At 31.0% G+C, this 22,294-nt stretch overlaps 2 long non-coding RNA genes across 2 annotated transcripts; both read right to left on the reverse strand.

The window, feature by feature from the left end:
- Positions 1 to 2,403: 2,403 nt before the first annotated feature.
- LOC127710926 (uncharacterized) lies at positions 2,404 to 6,045 on the reverse strand. Its single transcript, XR_007986398.1, has 4 exons — positions 5,694 to 6,045; positions 3,958 to 4,027; positions 3,639 to 3,699; positions 2,404 to 2,712 (listed from the first exon to the last, which is right to left on the reverse strand). It is a non-coding gene; the product is annotated as an uncharacterized LOC127710926 (long non-coding RNA).
- A 519-nt stretch (positions 6,046 to 6,564) lies between these two features.
- LOC127710927 (uncharacterized) lies at positions 6,565 to 10,047 on the reverse strand. Its single transcript, XR_007986399.1, has 3 exons — positions 9,978 to 10,047; positions 7,606 to 7,669; positions 6,565 to 7,001 (listed from the first exon to the last, which is right to left on the reverse strand). It is a non-coding gene; the product is annotated as an uncharacterized LOC127710927 (long non-coding RNA).
- Positions 10,048 to 22,294: the final 12,247 nt, after the last annotated feature.

Genomic DNA, 22,294 nt, shown 5'->3' on the forward strand with positions numbered 1-22,294 from the left:
GTATCATTAGGAAGACATTACAATTATACAAAATTTCTGACATTACTGATGATTCTTTGTAATTTCATGGATACCAGTTCTCAAACTGGAAAAGGATTGGTTTTGAGATACATGAACCAAATTTTGTTATTATTACTTCCTATTAAAGTAGCGTTTCTTTGTTTAATATATAAACTTGAGGTTTTCAATTGCTTACCAAACTTATAAAAAAGGATAGAATGTCATAAAACATAGAATCATCAGTTTGTCTCAGCTTCTGAAAAGGACATTCAAAAACATTACATTTCTTATACAATAGGAATACAAGGTAAAAACTACAATAAAAAATGTTTTAAAATACATGAATCAAATTCATTTTTGAGGTGTACTCAATTTATTTACTGGGTAATTAAAATAATCTAAATATCTTGACCTGTGCAAAAATTATTAGATCACCAAGGAAATAGTTAACTGTATTCCTTTAAATTTCTTATTTTTAACCCCAACCTGTTTTATTATATAAATGTTCTTTTTTATGCAAAGTTAGTTTTTTGTATTGAAAAAGTATATTTATATTTTTCAAGGACCTTTACTTTTTTTTATATTAGCTGAGATAACTACTAAACAGTTATTATTTCGTTATTTATCCATTAGATGTGCTGTGGTGAGTAAGTGTATCATCTGTTTGCTTATCCATCTACAAATTTAACCCACAATTAAAGGATTAAATAAGACTTTTCCTAAACTTTCAAATAATCTTTAGTATCTGTTGACAGTGTACCATTTTTAAATTTCTTAAGGTTCTCCATTTGAAGAATGGATTTTAACATTTCTTACATTTTATAATTCATATTGAAGGATAGGATGGTTCAGCTGATGTTAACATAGATTTAGTTAGAGCAGATTTTGAACTTGCATCCATAAATCTTGTAATTTGGACAATCTTTAAGGACTACATCAATAATTTAATACATTCACTTTCTATTTTATCCTTTAAGAAAGAGTTAAAAGCATAAAATGTCAGATCTCATCATGTAAAAAGATATTTTGTATTGCATGTATAAGCAAAATCTATCAATTTTCCCCACAAACTCAATCATATTAAGGCTTGATACAACAAGATTTGACAATAAAATCAAATAAAATCAAATAAAATCACATAAAAACCACTAAAATCAAATAAAATCACATAAAAACCACTAAAATCAAATAAAATCACATAAAAACCACTAAAATAATATAAAACCAGATAAAACACAAATCTTGTTATAGCAAAGCCTTATAAAATGGTAATATATTAGTGTCTTAAAGTAGAATTTATTCTGAATTCTTGTTAATGCTATGAAAATTTTGTCATAATGTGATCCAACTATCAAAAACAAGATTAAAAACAAAACAAAAAATATTCAAACCAACCTATCCTTCACATGACAAAATTGTTGTACAAGATGCTTCCTTCTGAAGTTAATCAAAATATTTAAAAAGTCCATTCATTGCAATTGGGAATCCCAAAATTTCATTATAATAAAATAAAATACACATTGCCATTATTTATAGAAGATAATCTGAAAGTTTCAATGAAAACCTTCCAACAGAATATAAGCTGTGGATGAGAGATGATGATGGACAAACAGACAAATCTTCTTTAACATCCAATTTTTGCTCACCTCGAGTGAAGAAGGTCATGGGACTTGGATCCCCTGCTGGGTCAAACCAAAGAATTAAAAATTGGTATTTGATATTAGGTAAGGTGGAATGTCTTCCTGTTGACTGTTACATTGTGAATTAGCACATTAAAAAATCCAGCTCAACGTGCTGGTCTAGTACAAAGCATTTATGCATTTAATTTGAGACTGGACGTTAAACAGCCATCTATCCATAAAAATCAAAGAAAAACTTATTTTACAGTTTCCTGATTAATCTTAGGAGGGGTAAATAATTCTTAAGAAGTTGAGTACAATCCTCAAAAAACAAACCATATAATTATAATGTCCTTAAAATATAAATAATGATGAATGATGAAAAACATAAAACTCAATCATATGAAAATGAAAAAAATAAAACAAACTGAAAAAACTATATAATTATTTTCACTCGAGTGGCCTCAGATGCTAAATAATACATTTATAATATATAAACAAAACCAATAAATAAAACTGACAGCCATTAGTTTGTATAAATGTACAGAAAGTGGAGTCAAACCAAACCTAACATTTTTATTTGCAGTAACCAAGTTTATATTGTATCAAAAACTGCGTACTTAAATTGTTTAACAGGGGAATTTTTTTTATATACTCCCTATAGTGTTTGGCCATCCAAGTCCTACTTTATTGGTTTCTAACTGGCAAAATTCATTTCACAAAGAACTTGTAAGACTTACACGTACATAACTTAAAAAATATATGTAAACTGACGAGTCTTATGGGTATTTCGTGAAACCATATGGCATACTTTTGAGTCCCCTCAAATAACAATAATTTCACAGCTTTATTTTTCATCAATCACTATACAATAATGGAATGCAAGTACAAATAAGGAAAAAAATATTTATAATTTGGATTTTAGATAAATTGATACAGCATTAAAAACTAAATTTGTTAACAATTCATTCTTCTGCTTACAAGACTACTGTCTACAGATTCTACTAAAAAATATTGCAATAGTTCATCCAATGGTTTCAGGATTATTGCCTGAGGATTTTACCATACAAGGCAGCAACAGTAACAATTTCAACTGTAAAAGAAATAAAGTAAAGATTTAATTTTTAAATCTTAATATTAAAATAATCAGTCTATGTTTGTTTTTTTTTATAATTGTTGATTCCTCCAAAATATATAATATCAAAAATGAACAGCTTTTGTAAAAACGAAAATCTCAATACACCAAAGTAAATTTTTTGGACTTTACCACCACTTGACCTCAAATACTTGAACAATAATTTGAAATTAACAAATGCAGAAACTGCTGATAAATTGATAAGCTCTACTATCCATATACAGGTACTCACATAATACAAACACAAAATTAGACGTTAAGCAAGCAACAATCAATCAATCAAACACAAAATTAATGTCTATTTTGTTGTTTGGTTGTTTAATGTTTACTCCCCACAAAAAAAAATATTCTCCATAAAATGTAAAATGTAGGAATAGATTCTTTTGAAATTTGTATTGAAAATATGCAAGACTGAATGAAAGGCAGTTATTATACATCATTTTTATACCAGCACTGGTGTTTAACCGTAACATAATATCAGGTTATCTCCCCTTCATATCTCTTATTCAGGACCTGCTAATAGGGTATGACATTTATTAAATGACAAGTGAGACAATACATATTATTGAATACTGATTCACTTCTAAAGTAAAGGTAAAACATTTCATATTGAAATCTATTTAGGATTCATATACAATCAAACCTGCTTAAGAGACCACCTGTATTAAACAAAAATATGTGCTATAAGACCATTAACTTTATGTCCCTCTGTAGTGTATTGGATATAGACTGAACCTGTATTAAGAGATTACCTGTCTTACAAGACACTTCTTTGCTCTCACTGAATTTTTCTCTTAAAACAGAGTTCACTGTATAAATAGGGGCATTTGGTCCATAACATAACATAAATAAATCCAAGTTGTAAGTTGAGGATAAATTCTCACCTTAAAACAGCTCTAATTGCTATCCCAGCAAGTAACCCTATGGAAATGCTGTGATGCTAACCTGGAAAACAAAGATGGTCTGTTATTCTAAATTTTTCCCAAAAAAATCTCTATATCATCGTAATAAATTTAAAATAGAATTTTGATAACAAATAAATGTCATGAAAAAAAAAAATTTGGTATTCTGAATCGCTCATTTAAAATTTGCAATAAAAAAATCAACTTGTGTTTCATCATATTGTATAATTAATTTTTGGTACTTTTATAAAATTGATGCCAAATACTATAAAAATTATTCCAAAAAAGCTTGAATACGTACCAATATGTTAACAGTGTCAGATATCCAAGTCTTACTCCCAACACCATGAAAACCTTGTCATTACAACCACCTTGAACAGAAACAAAAAAAGAAAATAAAGTTGTTTTACCAATCAATTATGCCTAAAAAGACTACAACGAAATCATGCTGTTTTTTTTTTATTTCTTAAAAATTGTATATTACCATCTTCAGTATGTAAACGTGATACCACATGTAGAAACCAAATAAATACAGGAAATACAAAGGATCATAGTTATGTTAAAAACAAAAATGTTTTGTAATGATGTAGATATCCTCAAAATCAAACACTTATAAAAAAGAACCCTCAAGTCATAAGAGAAAAAATATTTTAAATGCCTATAATTATCATCATATTGTTACCATACATTTTGTGGGATACTGTTAACAGGAAAATTTTCACGGCAGTTTTATTTTCGAGGTAAGAATTGAAACGTGAAAATAAAACTACCGGAAAATTTCAAGGAAACTCTATTCATAAGAGGAAAACCATACATGAACCTATATGAATAGGATATGTTGAGGACCACTGTATAACACGGATTTTACAGACAGATCGATACCAGGCTCAAATCATAACTGTATTTCTAAATGAAAAGCAAAGTTAGAAATCATGACTTTAACTCAAGTTAATCTCATTAACATTGAAGCATACCTGCCAACCCTCCCGATTTGAGCGGGAGACTCCCGCTCAAATGACCAAATGTCGGAAATCTCCCCCTTGCCGGTCCCCTCCCACGCGGTAGTATCGAATCTCCCGCTTTTGGATATTTTACCTTGAATTGACCAGTCAACATTAATAACGTTTTTGTGTCACTGATGAGGGTATTTTTTACCTGTAAATCACAGTCCATGTGAAAATTAAATGGCTTCACATGACAGCTTGGGTGTCAAACATAATACTAATTAAAGATCATTAATGACTTTTACCTCAAGCTTTGTATATTTGAAAACACTTCAAAGAAATTTCGGGTAAATTCCCCTGTTTAATCCTGTTTTATGTTACCCTACTTATATGATATAACCATGATTGAAGAAATAAAGTATATCTATTTACTCTTTTTTGTGTTTTGTAAATGAACTGGGACTATTATACTAAGTATTATTATTAGTATAATAGTCCCAGAAATGAATAAACAAACAGGTCATATTTTTCACTTGAAAATGTCGTTCGCGCAAAATCTCCCCCTCAGCTGTCTTAGCTGAGGGGGAGATCTCCCTCTGAAGGTTTCAGAGGTTGGCAGGTATGATTGAAGACATCTCAAGCAAGCGGACATTACAGATATTGTATATATGTAAACAACACTCATTACAAATATGTAAATGACACCTGTCAATCAGTTATACACGTATAACCTCGTTGAATCTGCAACACAGATTAATCAGATCAAAAGATCAAAAGATCGATTAATTAGCATTAATCCTGACAGCATTTTATTTTAATTCACTCTTTATTTAGGTCTTCTTTTCTGTTATTGTGTATGTGTTTTTACAAGCAAACATGTCAACTTTTAATCTCAACATTAATGAACCGAAAACAAACGATTTCTGATTGATTTTATCACTTGATTTACTATACATGTAAAGCTGTTTACTTTCTATATCTTTGTGAAAATATTTATATAGGCCACAGGGAAATCGCAAATTCAAAATGGCGCGAATTTAGATTGTGTTCATAAATGCGGATTAAGGACCCGGTTTACAGTATTTAGACTTACCAAATATTTTTCTTGCTAAAGCCTGAGACTTGGTTGAAGATTTAATTGACCATCTTCCATGGAGCTGCTCTCCTGGCTGCCAACTTGAAGGTGGCTGTCCTCATTATCTTATTGTCAATCTATTTTTTTTTCCATTTGTATTTACAAAAATAAAAGTTATACATATCAAAAATGTCAGATGCACTTTCAAACAATCCCCTTTTTTGAAAATTTTACCAAATCACTTTAGTGACCTATAATTTCTTCCCCCCTATGTATCTATTATCTAGAGCTTTGCTTACTTTTTTTTTTATTTACAGAGCTCTAAATAATAGTTAATTTTAGCTAGTAAACATCTGATATTTAAAAAAAAAAAAAAAAACTTTTACAAATAAAATGAATATTTAAGTAACAAACAAATCATATTCCCTATCATTGAGGGAATTTCAAGCAGGGGTATTACCTCCCTTTACTATAAATTTCACCCTGTTGGGACTCCACATTCTTGCTATATTTAACAAAAATACAAAATATAGTATCACTAAAATTAGAAATTTAATAACAAAAATCCAAACACATTTCAAAACATTTGGTATTTTAATTTTCACTTTGCGTTCAACTCTAATCTTAATTGACTAGGATTTCCCGGTTTTCTTTATGCACTCTGGCTTCCTTCACTTATAAAAACTGGCAACCAATCATGATGAAAGTGGAGTTAAACACTAAGATCAATCTATTTTCATCAAGATGTTCTTCAACTATGCTACTTGTAAGATATTCTTAAAAGTTGTTAGCAATTAAGCTAAAAATTAAAAAAAGTTGGAACAGACATATATCAACAATTCTGGAAACCAAAAAATACATTTCAATAAAATGACATTTGTTTCTTTTTTTTCATTTTTTTTTTTCTTTTTTTTTTTTTTTTTTAAGATTCTTCATTCTGAACCTACTGGAAGTGTTTTGACTAGACACGGACCATTATTAATATTTCTTAAGTAGGTCTTCAAGTAAAATTAGTCCGTTTCACTTCATTTAAAAAAAAAGAATAAAAATTAATATGTCAAGGCAATAATTGACATGAGAAGAGCTACCAAAATATTGCCATAGGGCTTTAATGGAAAAAAGAAAACGAAATTTTGAATTTCAAATACAATTTAACCTACAACTTCCAATCTTGTTGAAAATGGAGAATCTTTACACATTTTTTTTTTTTTTTTTTTTTTAAATTATAAAAAATTTTTCAAGCGTACACAAAAATTGTCTAAATTACATTCTTCACTGTTACAGTGATATCACACAGTCATTTTATGCAGCCACAGTAAAAGTTACCTGAAAAAGAAATAGACATTCTGAAGCATATCTGTCAAACTATATGAAAATTGAAACATTATTCTGGCAAAGGAATCATTAACTGGGCATTACAATAATGATGCATACATTTCTTTTATTAGTTTTTAAGTGATTTGTTGCCATAAATTTAAACTACCAAAAAACAAAAAAGTATGGTCGAGTCTGACATATTTGTTTTTCGTTCATTGTTTTATCATATATCAGGCAGATGGAGATCTTGTTTGAATTGTTTCACATTTTGTCATGTTGGGGCCTTTTATAGCTTACTAAACAGTCTAGATTTTACTCATTGTTAAAAGCTGTAACGTGACCTTTAGCTGCATACATCCACATCATTTGGTCTCATTTGCAATTATACCACATCTCTTAATTTTTATATATGGGACTATTTAAGATAACAAAAAACATAATATTTTCCTAAATTATAGTTTTTTACTTCTTTATTTACTTTCTTCCAGATTATATATACAATTATAACTTAAGAAACATTAAAATGTAAGATATACATTTGTGCATTATAAAAATCTATCGCATTTATATGCTCTTGGATGAATAGGTCATAAATCTATGTATTGGTTCTTACCATAAATTTCAGCTCCAATGACCATTCCCAGCCTCAATCCTTACAGATAAGCTGTGAAGCTAACCTGAAATATAAAATGCTTAGTTTTCAAAATTGTTTAAAAGGATCACTGTTGGTATATTGTGTTGGTATACTGTATCTATATTATACATAAATGGGTTATATTTATATGTTACAGATATTGAGAACATATCAATTAGACAGCAATCCAACAACCGAACAAACTTTACATAATCAGTTCAGATGGGCACAGGACGTTTGCGCTTTTTTACCTGTAACACGATAGGACATTTGCGCTCCAAACACTATGGACATTTGCGCTTTAAATTTTGATACACCTGTATTAAATTGACCGGACATTTGCGCTTTTTACCTATAGACGTGTACCTGTGATTTAATGAATTGTAATAATTACGTAAATAAATTCAACTTATATCTGTGCTTAGATACTTCACATTGACATAGTCTTGAACATAGAGTTTAAAGTTATAGACTAGTAAAGGAAATTTTTGTTTTATGTCACAATGGATTTTTATCATTGAATAACAGTCGGTTAATTACAATACAATTTGTGATATTGATGAACAGGGACCTCATTCAAATAGTTGAGAAAGAGAAACTAGAATATTTATTTGAAATGTGGGCAAAATACCAGGGGGACAGATTACAAGAGCTAAATTTGTTCATTCCCTGAGCTTCAGATATCAAGCGAAAAATGACTTGTGATGACTAAACACGTCTTTATGTCTTTAGAATGTTAACTTTTAGCTATAGATAACAATATTAATGTGTTATAAAATAACTTTTAAACATGATTGTGCTATGAATTAATGACTATCCAACTTTTAACAATAATGACAATTATGACTTTAACTTTGCCAGGTCAAACCTACCGGTCCTAAGCCCAGATTAAATAGGATGGAATTCAAAAGAAGCAAATATTGTAAAAGCGCAAATGTCCTATGTAAAAAGCACAAACAACCTTTTTTAAAAAGCGCAAATGTCCAATAAATTGAAGTGCAAATGTCCATTTAAAAAAGCGCAAATGTCCTATGAAAAAGCGCAAACATCCCGCGCCGGTTCAGATCCTTATTAAATCTTCTCATATAATAATACAGATAAACAAAAATAGTAGATTTCTAACCAAACTCGTAAAAACTTTCAAGCCTAGAGCAAATAATATTAAAAATTTTCTATTATTAACCAATGACTTAAAATACATTATAAATTGTCCAGTTAATACAATTCCATGTGTCTTAGAACTGGTCGTTTGTTCCGATACAGAAAAACCAGTTCATACAGAATTTTTACTGGTCTTAATACAAGATTTTAACTTACGGTTTTTTGGTTCAAAAAGGGGTCAGAAAATGGATGTGTGTATTACTTGAAATATTAGATTTCAACAAATTTGATGTTAAAGTTGTTATTTTTCATACGATATAATTTTTTTCTTTTAGCACCGGTATATATAAATTAAAGACCATTGAAAGGGTGAATAGCCAGAATTGTCAACCATAAAAAGACTATTTCTCTGCGGGTGCAGTAGGGTTGACAATCTTGGATATGCACCGCTTGGAAGGGGCAACATTTGTTTAATTATACCAAACTAACAATAGATGGGCCTTTCATGAACTATTTAAAGTGCATGTTTTAGAAGCTCTTCTACGCGTATTAATATTTTGACCACCTTAATGGGGTTAACCCAGTATACTGTAGTACCATAACAAAATGTTAGAGAATTATTTTGTGTCTTAAAATGCCTCATATATACAACAAAAGAACACTCTTTCTGTAAAATAATGATGGCCCTGAAAAGGGTCGTTTGTGAATGCTATCCTCGGCACCAGATGGATTTCACATACTTTTTTCTTCATCTCACCACGTACTTCCAACCTAGCCATTTCCATTTTGTTTACAAACGTCAATGACATCATTTTGATGGGAGATAGCTTGTGTTAAAATCAAGAGGCTCAGAGTTATTTACTGATGAATGTATATAAACTTTTAGGGCTATTCAACTCTCCTTGCATTTAAATGAAAAACCCAATTAGTTTATATTGTTCATGTAGGAGTTTTTCTACCTTCGAATTTGTCCTCGATCAGCTTCTGGTGGCTATTCCAAGTCATTGGTTAATAAGGTGTCATAAAATGGGTGTTTTCATATTAATCCTGTATTATGTCCTTGTACAGTCGTTTTGGGTCTCATCAGCTGTATTGGCCCTCAGCTACACCTCGAGCCAATACAGCTAACCTCGACCCAATACAACTACTTGAACATAATATAGGATTAATAAAAACAACCATTCAATAACACTATATTATACATCTGTTACTTTTTTAACATGGAATAACATACTGGTACTGGTACCTACCTACATATTAGCTGTATTAGACCACCAAGTCTTATTCCCACACCATGAAAACATGTCACAGAAAGAACCTAAAATGAAATAAAAATTGACACATTACATAATTTTACAAATCAATTCTGTCAACCTAAAATTTACTTAATACTTTTCTGATTTCTAACTACATTTACACATAATATAGCATCACCACCAGTTTGTAAAATTGATTTTAAAGATGGAAAAACAAAGTAAAAGTTTAGGATTTAAATTTCAACTGTGCAAAAATCATCTGCATATTTAACAAAAAGTTATCTCCCATTGAATAAGAAAATCTTGATGCTAAGTGTACTAGTCTCCCCTTGATGTTAAATTTGCTTTTGCTATTCTAATAGAAAATCTTGTTCATGCACCTGGCAATTGAAAATATTACACTGGTAAGTTAGTCAATGGTGTTTTGCAAGCAGAAAATCAGGATGCAGTTCGTCTTGGTATGCTCTTTTTTATCAAATATTTCTAGAGAAAGTACAGAAATTGTTTGGCTCAAATAAACTTGCCTTCTTATTTTCTAGGTAGAGCCTCAGACTTGGCTGAAGATTTATTTAACCATCTTCCATGGAGCTGCTCTCCTGGCTGGCAAGGTGGCTGTCCTCATATTATGGTCAATCTATTTTTTTTCTGCATTTCTTTTTAAACATAAAGTTTTATATATAAAAAATATCAGATGCACTTTCAACTAATAACCTTTTTCAAAAATTTCACCAAATCATTTTTTATGACCCATGAGTTTCCCCACCATACATATCTATTATCTAGAGCTCTGTTTACATCTTTTTTTTATTACAGAGCTCTTAATAATAGTCAATATTAGGTAGTATACATCTGATATTGAAAAAAGTTATACAAAAGTGAATATTCAAGAAAATAAAAAGCTAACACTGAGGGAATTAAGTATGTGGAGTTTAACAGGGGTTATAATAAATTACCTCCCTTTGATCTAAATTTCACCCTGTTAGGACTCCACATCCTTGCTGTATTTAACAAAAATACAAAAAACAGTCTAATGAAAATTAAAAAATAATTTAATACCAAAAATCCAACACTATTCAAAAAAATATTAAGTACATTTTTTACTAAAATTTCACCTAGGACCTTTGTGGCAGAGTGGTCCAAGTAGTTCTACTCAATCACTAGCATGTCAACATTGAGGTTGTGAATTCAAACCCTGCATGTTGTATGGGCATTTAATCAATCTTAATTGACCAAGATTGCTTGTTTACTTGCCAAAAGTCTGTGATTCTCTCAAGGCACTCCAGTTTCAGCCATTAATAACTGGCTGCCAAGATATAGCCAATCATGCTAAAAGTGGTGTTAAACACCAAAAATCTATCATCAATCTATTTTTAACAACTTAGTTTAATTCAGATGAAAATAACAAAAAGGTTCCAAAAATATATATCTAACAATCTGAAACCCAAAAATTACATTGCAATAAAATAACATTTGTTTTTTTGTTTTTTGTTTTTTGTTTCTTTTGTTTTTTTTTCTTTTTAGATTCTCTATTCTTAACCTACTGAAGTTATTTGACTCATGGACCATTATTCATATACTGGTATCTAAAGTAGATCTTCAAGTAAAATTGGTCCATTTCACTTCATTTTCAAAGTAAGAATTAAATCTTGACAGATGGGAAAAAAAATGAATACGATATGAACTTTAATTTCATTATTACAAAACTACATACCAAAAACTAGTTCAGTATCCATATAAGCTTATAAGCATAACAAAAAAAAATGTCAAGACAATAATGGACATGTGTAGAAATACCAGAATACAGTCATGGGTTTTAATGAAAAAAAGAATGAGAAATTTTGAAATTTCAAATACAAGTTAAGCTAGAACTTCCAATACTGTTGAAAATGGAGAATCTTTACACATTTTTTTTGTTGTAAAAAATTATAAACATTTCCTCAAACATACACAAAAATTGTGTGAATTACATTCTTTGCAGTTATACCACACAAACATTTTATGCAGCCACAGAAAAAAGTCTCCTGAAAAAGAAATAGTCATTCTTAAATATATTTGTTAAAAAATTGAAACAATATTCAATGCAAAAGAATAATTAACTGGGGATCATAATTATGATGAATATAACATTTCTTTTACTTTGTTTAAAAGTGTTGGCATCAATTTAAAACTACCATTCTTTATCAGAAAAAAAGTATGACAAGAGTGCACACGCTGAAATGTCTCGCCTTCTTTACTAACCATTGATTTTATGTTGATAGTCCTAAATACAAAGCTTTACTACAAGTAACACATAAACTTAACATGATCTAAGAAAATGAGGTCAAGGTCAGATAAACCAAATGAGAAATACATGTACACCTTACAATCATTCAATTAACCAAACATAGTTGACCTATTGCTTATTGTTTCTAAGAAATAGTCTTAAACAAGAAAACTTAACATTGACCAATGAACCATGAAAATGAGGTCAAGGTCAGATGAACCATGCCAGACAGACATGTACACCTTCAATCAATCTAGGCATTAAATATAGTTGACATATTGCTTATAGTATCTAAGAAACAAACTTAACCATGAAAACTTAACTTTGAACACTGAACCATGAAAATGAGGTCAAGGTCAGATGACACCTACCAGTTGGACATGTACACCTTACAATCATTCCATATACCAAATATAGTAGACCTACTGCTTATAGTATCTGATATATGGACTTGACCACGAAAACTTAACCTTGTTCACTGATCCATGAAATGAGGTCGAGGTCAAATGAAAATTGTCTGACGGGCATGAGGACCTTGCAAGGTATGCACATACTAAATATAGTTATCCTATTACTCATAATAAGAAAGGAATTAACATCACAAAAAATGTTGACTTTTTTTTCAAGAAGTCACTGAACCATGAAAATGAGGTCAAGGACAATGGTGATATGACAGACGGAAACTTCGTAACATAAGGCATCTACATACAAAGTATGAAGCATCCAGGTCTTCTAGCTTCTAAAATATAAAGCTTTTAAGAAGTTAGCTAACGCCGCTGCCGCCGGATCACTATCCCGATGTCGAGCTTTCTGCGACAAAAGTCGCAGGCTCGACAAAAAACAAGTTGTTTTTTTATGTTTGACATATTTGTTTTTCATTTGATTTATCATATATCAGACAGTTGGTTTTCTTGCTTGAATTGTTTCACATTTTGTCATGTTAGGGCTTTTTATAGCTTACTCTACAGTATACTTTTTGCTCATTGATGAAGGCAGTACAGTGACCTTAGTTGTTAACATCCACATCATTTGGTCTCTGGTTGATAGTTGTCTCATTGGTACATGGAATAACATACTGGTACCTACCTACATATTAGCTGTATTAGACCACCAAGTCTTATTCCCACATCATGAAAACATGTCACAGAAAGAACCTAAAATGAAATAAAAATTGACACATTACATAATTTTACAAATCAATTCTGTCAACCTAAAATTTACTTAATACTTTTCTGATTTCTAACTACATTTACACATAATATAGCATCACATCATGCATACCACATCACCTTATTTTCATATATGGTAACAATTTTAGAAGAGTGCACACGCTGAAATGTCTCGCCTTCTTTACTAATCATTGATATTATGTTGATAGTCCTAAATATAAAGCTTTATTACAATTTGTCACATAAACTTAACATTAACCAAGTAAACTAAACATTGACCAATGAACCATGAAAATGAGGTCAAGGTCAGATGAACCATGCTAGGCAGGCATGTACAGCTAACAATTCTTCCATACAACAAATATAGTTGACCTATTGCTTATAGTTTAAGAAAAACAGACCAAAACACAAAAACTTAACACTGAGCAATGAACCTTGAAAATGAGGTCAAGGTCAAATAAAACCTGCGTGACTGACATATAGATCATAAAATATTTCCATACACCAAATATAGTTGAACTATTGCATATAGTATTAGAAAAAAAGACCAAAACTCAAAAACTTAACTTTGACCACTGAACCATGAAAATGAGGTCAAGGTAAGATGACACCTGCCAGCTAGACATGTACACCTTACAATCATTCCATACACCAAATATAGCTGACCTCTATTGCATGCAGTATTAGAAAGAAAGACCAAAACTCAAAAACTTAACTTTGACCACTGAACCATGAAAATGAGGTCAAGGTCAGATGACACCTGCCAGCTAGACATGTACACCTTACAATCATTCCATACACCAAATATAGCTGACCTATTGCATGCAGTATTAGAAAGAAAGACCAAAACTCAAAAACTTAACTTTGACCACTGAACCATGAAAATGAGGTCAAGGTCAGATGACACCTGCCAGCTAGACATGTACACCTTACAATCATTCCATACACCAAATATAGTAGACCTATTGCATACAGTATAAGAAAAACAGACCAAAACACAAAAAAATTAACTATAACCACTGAACCATGAAAATGAGGTCAAGGTCAGATGACACCTGCCAGTTGGACATGTACACCTTACAGTCCTTCCATACACCGAATATACTAGACCTATTGCTTATAGTATCTGAGATATGGACTTGACCACGAAAACTTAACCTTGTTCACTGATCCATGAAATGAGGTCGAGGTCAAGTGAAAACTGTCTGACGGGCATGAGGACCTTGCAAGGTACGCACATACCAAATATAGTTATCCTATTACTTATAATAAGAGAGAATTTAACATTACAAAAAATCTGAACTTTTTTTTCAAGTAGTCACTGAACCATGAAAATGAGGTCAAGGACATTGGACATGTGGCTGACGGAAACTTCGTAACATGAGGCATCCATATACAAAGTATGAAGCATCCAGGTCTTCCATCTTCTAAAATATAAAGCTTTTAAGAAGTTAGCTAACGCCGCCGCCGCCGCCGGATCGCTATCCCTATGTCGAGCTATCTGCGACAAAAGTCGCAGGCTCGACAAAAACCAAAAAGACAGTGGTGACAAGATTTCCTCATTACAGTTTTTGACTTCCCTAATTTATCTTGATTCCTCCTTTGAGATTATATATACAATTATAAACATTAAAATGTATGATCTACATCTGTGCATAATAAAAATCTAGGGTATTTATATACTCTTGGATGACTAGTTCATTAATCTCTCTATTAGTTCTTACCATAAAAGTCAGCTCCAATGGCCATTCTCAGCCTCAATCCTTACGGACAAGCTGTGATGCTAACCTGAAATATAAAACGTTTAGTCATTAAAAGTTGTTTAAAAGGATCATTGTTGGTAAAATGTATGTATATTAAATAGAAATAGTCTATAAACTAGCAATAGATGTTGGGAACCTATGGATTAGATTGCTATCCAGCAACCCAGCAAACTTTTACATAATTTTATCAGATTAAATTTACTCATATTATGGTACTGATAAATGAGAGAGTAGACTTCTGACCAATTTCTTATAAGACTTCAAGCCTAAGAGCCAATTTCCAAAGAAATTTTATAATACATTTTTTTTAAACAGGAATAACATACTGGTACCTACCTACATGTTAGCTGTATAAGACCACCAAGTCTTAATCCCACACCATGAAAATATGTCACAGAAATAACCTAAAAAGAAATTAAAATTGACATTACATATTTTACAAATCCATTTTTCTGGCAACAATTGAACCTAACATTTTCTATATATTGTACACAGTAATATAACCTTCACACCAGTTTGTAAAATGAATAAAAAGATGGAAAACAAAAAATAAGTTTTATGATTTGAATTTCAACTGCACAAAAATCATCTGCATATTTTACAGAGTTATCTCCCATTGAATAAACAAATGTTGCTGTTAAATGTACTAGTATCCCCTTGAAATTTAATTCCTATTTCTGGACTTACTTTTGCTTTCTTGTTCATGTACTTGGCAACTTTAAATATTAAACTGATAAAATAATTTTGTCAATGGTGTTGTCTTACTATTCACTTTATATGAAATATTTCTACAGAATGTATACAAAATGTTTGGCTTAATTAAACTTGCCTTATTTTTTTCATGGTAAAGCCTCAGACTTTGTTGAAGATTCAATTGACCATCTTCCTTGGTGCTGCTATCCTGGCTGCTTTGAAATGTTTTTCATCATAGATTTGTATGCTAATCAGTTCACTGAATACATTTATCCAATTAATGAAATGTTCTTTCCATTGTATCCAATTAATAAAATGTTCTTTCCATTGTATCCAATTAATAAAATGTTCTTTCCATTGTATCCAATCAAATATACAATTTTCACAAGATTGTTCCTAAGCATCTCACAACATATTCTTTTTCTATTCATGGCTACTGGAGTAATTCTCGATGTAAAATACAAGTAATTTAAAAAATTAATACATAAAAAAACTGTAAAAATACCGGATGTGCTTTTAAACAGGTAACTTGTATTTTGAAAATTTACCAAATGTTTTTGGTACCCCACAATTTCTTCTTCCCATTAAAAGTATTATTTAGAACTATGTTTATATTTTTTTTTACAGAGCTCTAAATAATATAGCTTTTATATTAGATAGCAGACATCTGATATGTAAATACTTAAACAAATGTATTAAAAAAGGACAGTACAATGAAAAAAAAGTAATAAAAAATTACAGTATACTGATTGACTAACACCATTTTTTTAAATATTTTGAAGCATAGTTGAATAGATTTCCTTCTTTTAAGGTTTACTCATCATGCACATAGTAGTCATGTATATTCCAAAAAATTATCAAAGCCTCAAATAGCTGAGTTGTGCAAATTTTTCCTAAACAATAGAGAATGGTCTTTAATGAAATTTAAATATATGGAAATATAAAATGTAAAAATGGGGGCTGATGCTCAACCTCAATCGATTTGCAAACTCTCTGAAGTTCCAAAGATATGGGTACAAAACAAAAATTGGTACCATCATTTTAGTTGAAAAAGAGTTTCCAAGAAAAATGGGGAAAAAATTATCGAAAAATTCCATAGTACCTAGTGCACAACTTAAATATTCGTGCAATCATTGTGTGAAGTTTCAAAGATCTAGATTTAAAACTGCAGGAGTTGATTACACAAAATTGTTGCCATCTTTGTGAATTTTGGTAAAAATTTTCACAAATTTTGGAAAAATGGGGGAAAATTCCTCAAGCAATTCCATACTAGCAGGTACACAACTTCAACATGTGTGCAATCTTTCTGTGAAGTTTGGTGGTACAAAAAACACTGAAATAAAAACATACAAAAATGATGCAAAATGGTACTACCAGTATGTAGTATGAAATCTTTAAATTTAGTAAGAACAAGAGTGCACACGCTGAAATGTCTCGCCTTCTTTACTAATCATTGATATTATGTTGATAGTCCTAAATATAAAGCTTTATTACAACTGTCACATAAACTTAACATTAACCAAGTAAACTAAACATTGACCAATGAACCATGAAAATGAGGTCAAGGTCAGATGAACCATGCTAGGCAGGCATGTACAGCTAACAATTCTTCCATACAACAAATAGAGTTGACCTATTGCTTATAGTTTAAGAAAAACAGACCAAAACACAAAAACTTAACACTGAGCAATGAACCTTGAAAATGAGGTCAAGGTCAAATAAAACCTGCGTGACTGCCAATAGATCATAAAATATTTCCATACACCAAATATAGTTGAACTATTGCATACAGTATAAGAAAAACAGACCAAAACACAAAAACTTAACTATAACCACTGAACCATGAAAATGAGGTCAAGGTCAGATGACACCTGCCAGTTGGACATGTACACCTTACAGTCCTTCCATACACCGAATATACTAGACCTATTGCTTATAGTATCTGAGATATGGACTTGACCACCAAAACTTAACCTTGTTCATTGATCCATGAAATGAGGTCGAGGTCAAGTGAAAACTGTCTGACGGGCATGAGGACCTTGCAAGGTACGCACATACCAAATATAGTTGAACTATTGCACATAGTATTAGAAAAAAAGACCAAAACTCAAAAACTTAACTTTGACCACTGAACCATGAAAATGAGGTCAAGGTCAGATGACACCTGCCCGCTAGACATGTACACCTGACAATCATTCCATACACCAAATATAGTAGACCTATGGCATACAGTATAAGAAAAACAGACCAAAACACAAAAACTTAACTATAACCACTGAACCATGAAAATGAGGTCAAGGTCAGATGACACCTGCCAGTTGGACATGTACACCTTACAGTCCTTCCATACACCGAATATACTAGACCTATTGCTTATAGTATCTGAGATATGGACTTGACCACCAAAACTTAACCTTGTTCATTGATCCATGAAATGAGGTCAAGGTCAAGTGAAAACTGTCTGACGGGCATGAGGACCTTGCAAGGTACGCACATACCAAATAAAGTTGAACTATTGCACATAGTATTAGAAAAAAAGACCAAAAACTCAAAAACTTAACTTTGACCACTGAACCATGAAAATGAGGTCAAGGTCAAATGACACCTGCCCGCTAGACATGTACACCTTACAATCATTCCATACACCAAATATAGTAGACCTATGGCATACAGTATAAGAAAAACAGACCAAAACACAAAAACTTAACTATAACCACTGAACCATGAAAATGAGGTCAAGGTCAGATGACACCTGCCAGTTGGACATGTACACCTTACAGTCCTTCCATACACCGAATATACTAGACCTATTGCTTATAGTATCTGAGATATGGACTTGACCACCAAAACTTAACCTTGTTCACTGATCCATGAAATGAGGTCGAGGTCAAGTGAAAACTGTCTGACGGGCATGAGGACCTTGCAAGGTACGCACATACCAAATATAGTTATCCTATTACTTATAATAAGAGAGAATCTAACATTACAAAAAATGTTAACTTTTTTTTCAAGTAGTCACTGAACCATGAAAATGAGGTCAAGGACATTGGACATGTGACTGACGGAAACTTCGTAACATGAGGCATCCATATACAAAGTATGAAGCATCCAGACCTTCCACCTTCTAAAATATAAAGCTTTTAAGAAGTTAGCTAACGCCGCCGCCGCCGCCGCCGCCGGATCACTATCCCTATGTCGAGCTTTCTGCGACAAAAGTCGCAGGCTCGACAAAAATTGTAAACCCAAAGAAATGATAAAAATACTGATTCTTTATAATAAAAAATAGTTGTCAAAATTCAAATAACGTTCATGTGATACTTTAATAATTTTGTTTTTGAAACTATAAGATACTTGAAGAAAAATAGTTCCAAAATTTCCAATTCAAAAAGTAATGTTTTTTTTCCCAAATTAAGTTTGATAGCATATTGGTTTGTGGTATCAAAATTTGTTTTTCATAATTTGTTTCAAATGATTTCTTTTGGAAAAGAAAGAAAATCACTGATATCTTGACATTAATAGAGATGGACTGACATGATGTAACTCTCGGTAACCACTGGTTCCTTTACTGGATAACAGTCAAAAGAGAACCAGCTGCAGTCAATATACAGACTTACAGGAAACAGCTCTTTTTTGCTATTGGGAGAGGAAACAAAACCAAAGTAAAAACTAAAATAGGTTTTCTTTAACATCATTAAATGATAAAAAAAAAGCTATTATTGAAACCCCCATAGTCTGAAACAAGGTCTGATTTTAATTTAAATTGCTTGGTTAATACAATTGATTGTATGCAATTCTTGAAAATTGTTGGGAGTCTTGGATAGGATCCCTGTTTAATGAAAGCAATTCAAGGACTACTATGAACTAATGGGTAACTACTTTGAACTAATGAGGTTAAATTAGGATCCCCATTAAAAGTAAAGCACTCAGATTCATGTTGGATTGACCAGGAAACATTTTTTTGAAATATAGTTTCAAAAAGTATCAAAGTCCAAAGTTAACAAATCTTGTCTACAAATCATGATGAGCAATTGTTAAATGTGATGAAAAAGTCAAATTAAAACAAGTTGTCAATTAATTATGTTCCGATAATTTTAAACGAAATAGTTACTACAAATTTTTATATAGAATAAAATTACAATGATTTTAGTAAAATCTGATGCCAGATGGACAAAGACATAAAAAAAATAGCCTGTTCCCAAAAATCGTTTTTAGAAAATTGAATTTGATAATAATATCAAAATTGAAGCAAGTTATCTCCCTTACTACATAGTACGGGTTTACAGCTGTGTAAAGAAATAAATAAAAAAAAATGCAACATTTGTATCTTGATGATGAAATTTGATTACAAGCATGTTGTTAGAAAAAAAGAGAATAATGTGGATTCATTATTATTCCCGGGTTACTAATTTTTTGTGGATTCAGGTGAACCACAAATTTAAGTTTTTGACAAAATAAATTTCTAAAGGCTGTGAATTGAGATTTGGTCAATATCATGAATTCAGCTAATTAAAGTAATCATTCTATGCATGAATGAAAGTCTAGTGTTTGAGGTGAAGGTTAAAAATTAACCCAAAGTTGACATATTGAAGCAAAACGATACTAGTCTACTGTATGATATCAGGATTGATAACTTGAAATAACACTGGGAGATGATGATAGTTTCAGGATTGATAACTTGAAATAACACTGGGAGATGATAATAGTTTCAGGATTGATAACTTGAAATAACACTGGGAGATGATGATAGTTTCAGGATTGATAACTTGAAATAACACTGGGAGATGATAATAGTTTCAGGATTGATAACTTGAAATAACACTGGGAGATGATGATAGTTTCAGGATTGATAACTTGAAATAACACTGGGAGATGATGATAGTTTCAGGATTGATAACTTGAAATAACACTGGGAGATGATGATAGTTTCAGGATTGATAACTTGAAATAACACTGGGAGATGATGATAGTTTCAGGATTGATAACTTGAAATAACACTGGGAGATGATGATAGTTTCAGGATTGATAACTTGAAATAACACTGGGAGATGATAATAGTTTCAGGATTGATAACTTGAAATAACACTGGGAGATGATGATAGTTTCAGATGACCCAGAATAAAAGTTTGTTTGGACATTTGAAATTATTTATATAATATATATTTATATTGTTCCATTTTGGTCAAAACATTGAGTGATGATATGTAAATAAGAGAAACACATTGGACTGTAATTGAATGTTACTTTTACTTCATGATTACCTTGTTATCAATCAGTGCTTTGAAAAAGCAATTACCCAGAAACAAATTTTAAGAATCTAAAGTAAATATAACTTTTTTGATAATTTTTCACTATACTTGAATTTAATTTAGTATACGAAAATATGTCTTCTCTTTTTTTTTTCACTTCCAATGCTTCATAATATGTCAAATACATTTTAGATTTGAATTCAAAATATTTGCTATAAACATAATTTTGAAAATGAGCAAAAGAATGACTATTGTACAGATTCAAAGTTCAAAGCAGATGTATACTCTAACATTGCTTTTTTTTAATCTTAATGACTATAAAAATATCAAATGTTTCATTTCAGAATTACATATAAAGAATCCTTTGAATGATACACACCATATACAGAATACCGAAAAACCATAGAACCATCCAAAGAACAAATGAAACAAACGGAAGATACAACCAGACCCTACTGCAAGCTTTGACACCAAAAGGAATTACTGCAGTAACTATGTTACATGTTAGTAAAGACGCAGCGCTCAAAGCACAATGTATTTCTGAAATGATAATTTGATATTTGCTTAGTCTACAAAAAAAACCTTCAAGATAAAAGATAAATGTTCTGCTGCAAAACTTTGAATGCACTTAACCATGAATTTAAATTATTGTCAAGTACTATGTAATTTAACAATCACAATGTATTGAAAATAGAAAATTCTGAAGAAAATTGTTTCATTAAAAATCCGAAATTTTAATTTTAATGATACTTTTTTTTACTGTAGTACAACAAACAAAACTGCATATCCTGAAAACCCCATTTTCACCTTAAAAAAGCACTGATAGAGCTAACAAGACTATGTTCAAAACTGTTTTAAAGATATCTGTCGATCATGATGGGATCAAATGAGAGTCGGTTGTGGAGTAAATATAGAGAAATGTATTACAACCTGATAAACCACATCCAAAGTCACTGTAACTTTCACCATCTCTGCATAAATCACTTTTGATAATAAATTAACAAATTAAATAAGTGGGCATTCCACCCTGGGTTAATCTTCAACCTCCATTTTTGCTTCCAAGTTTTTTGCATATTAACACATACCTAATTTAACTATAAAATATACAAATCTTTTTAATGCGTTCAAAGAGAAAATTTAGTCCAATTGTAAATTTGTAAGGGAATACTTTTTGTAT

This window comes from Mytilus californianus, unplaced genomic scaffold (genome assembly GCF_021869535.1).
Source record: "Mytilus californianus isolate M0D057914Y unplaced genomic scaffold, xbMytCali1.0.p SCAF_8, whole genome shotgun sequence".
Taxonomy (NCBI): Eukaryota; Metazoa; Mollusca; class Bivalvia; order Mytilida; family Mytilidae; genus Mytilus; species Mytilus californianus.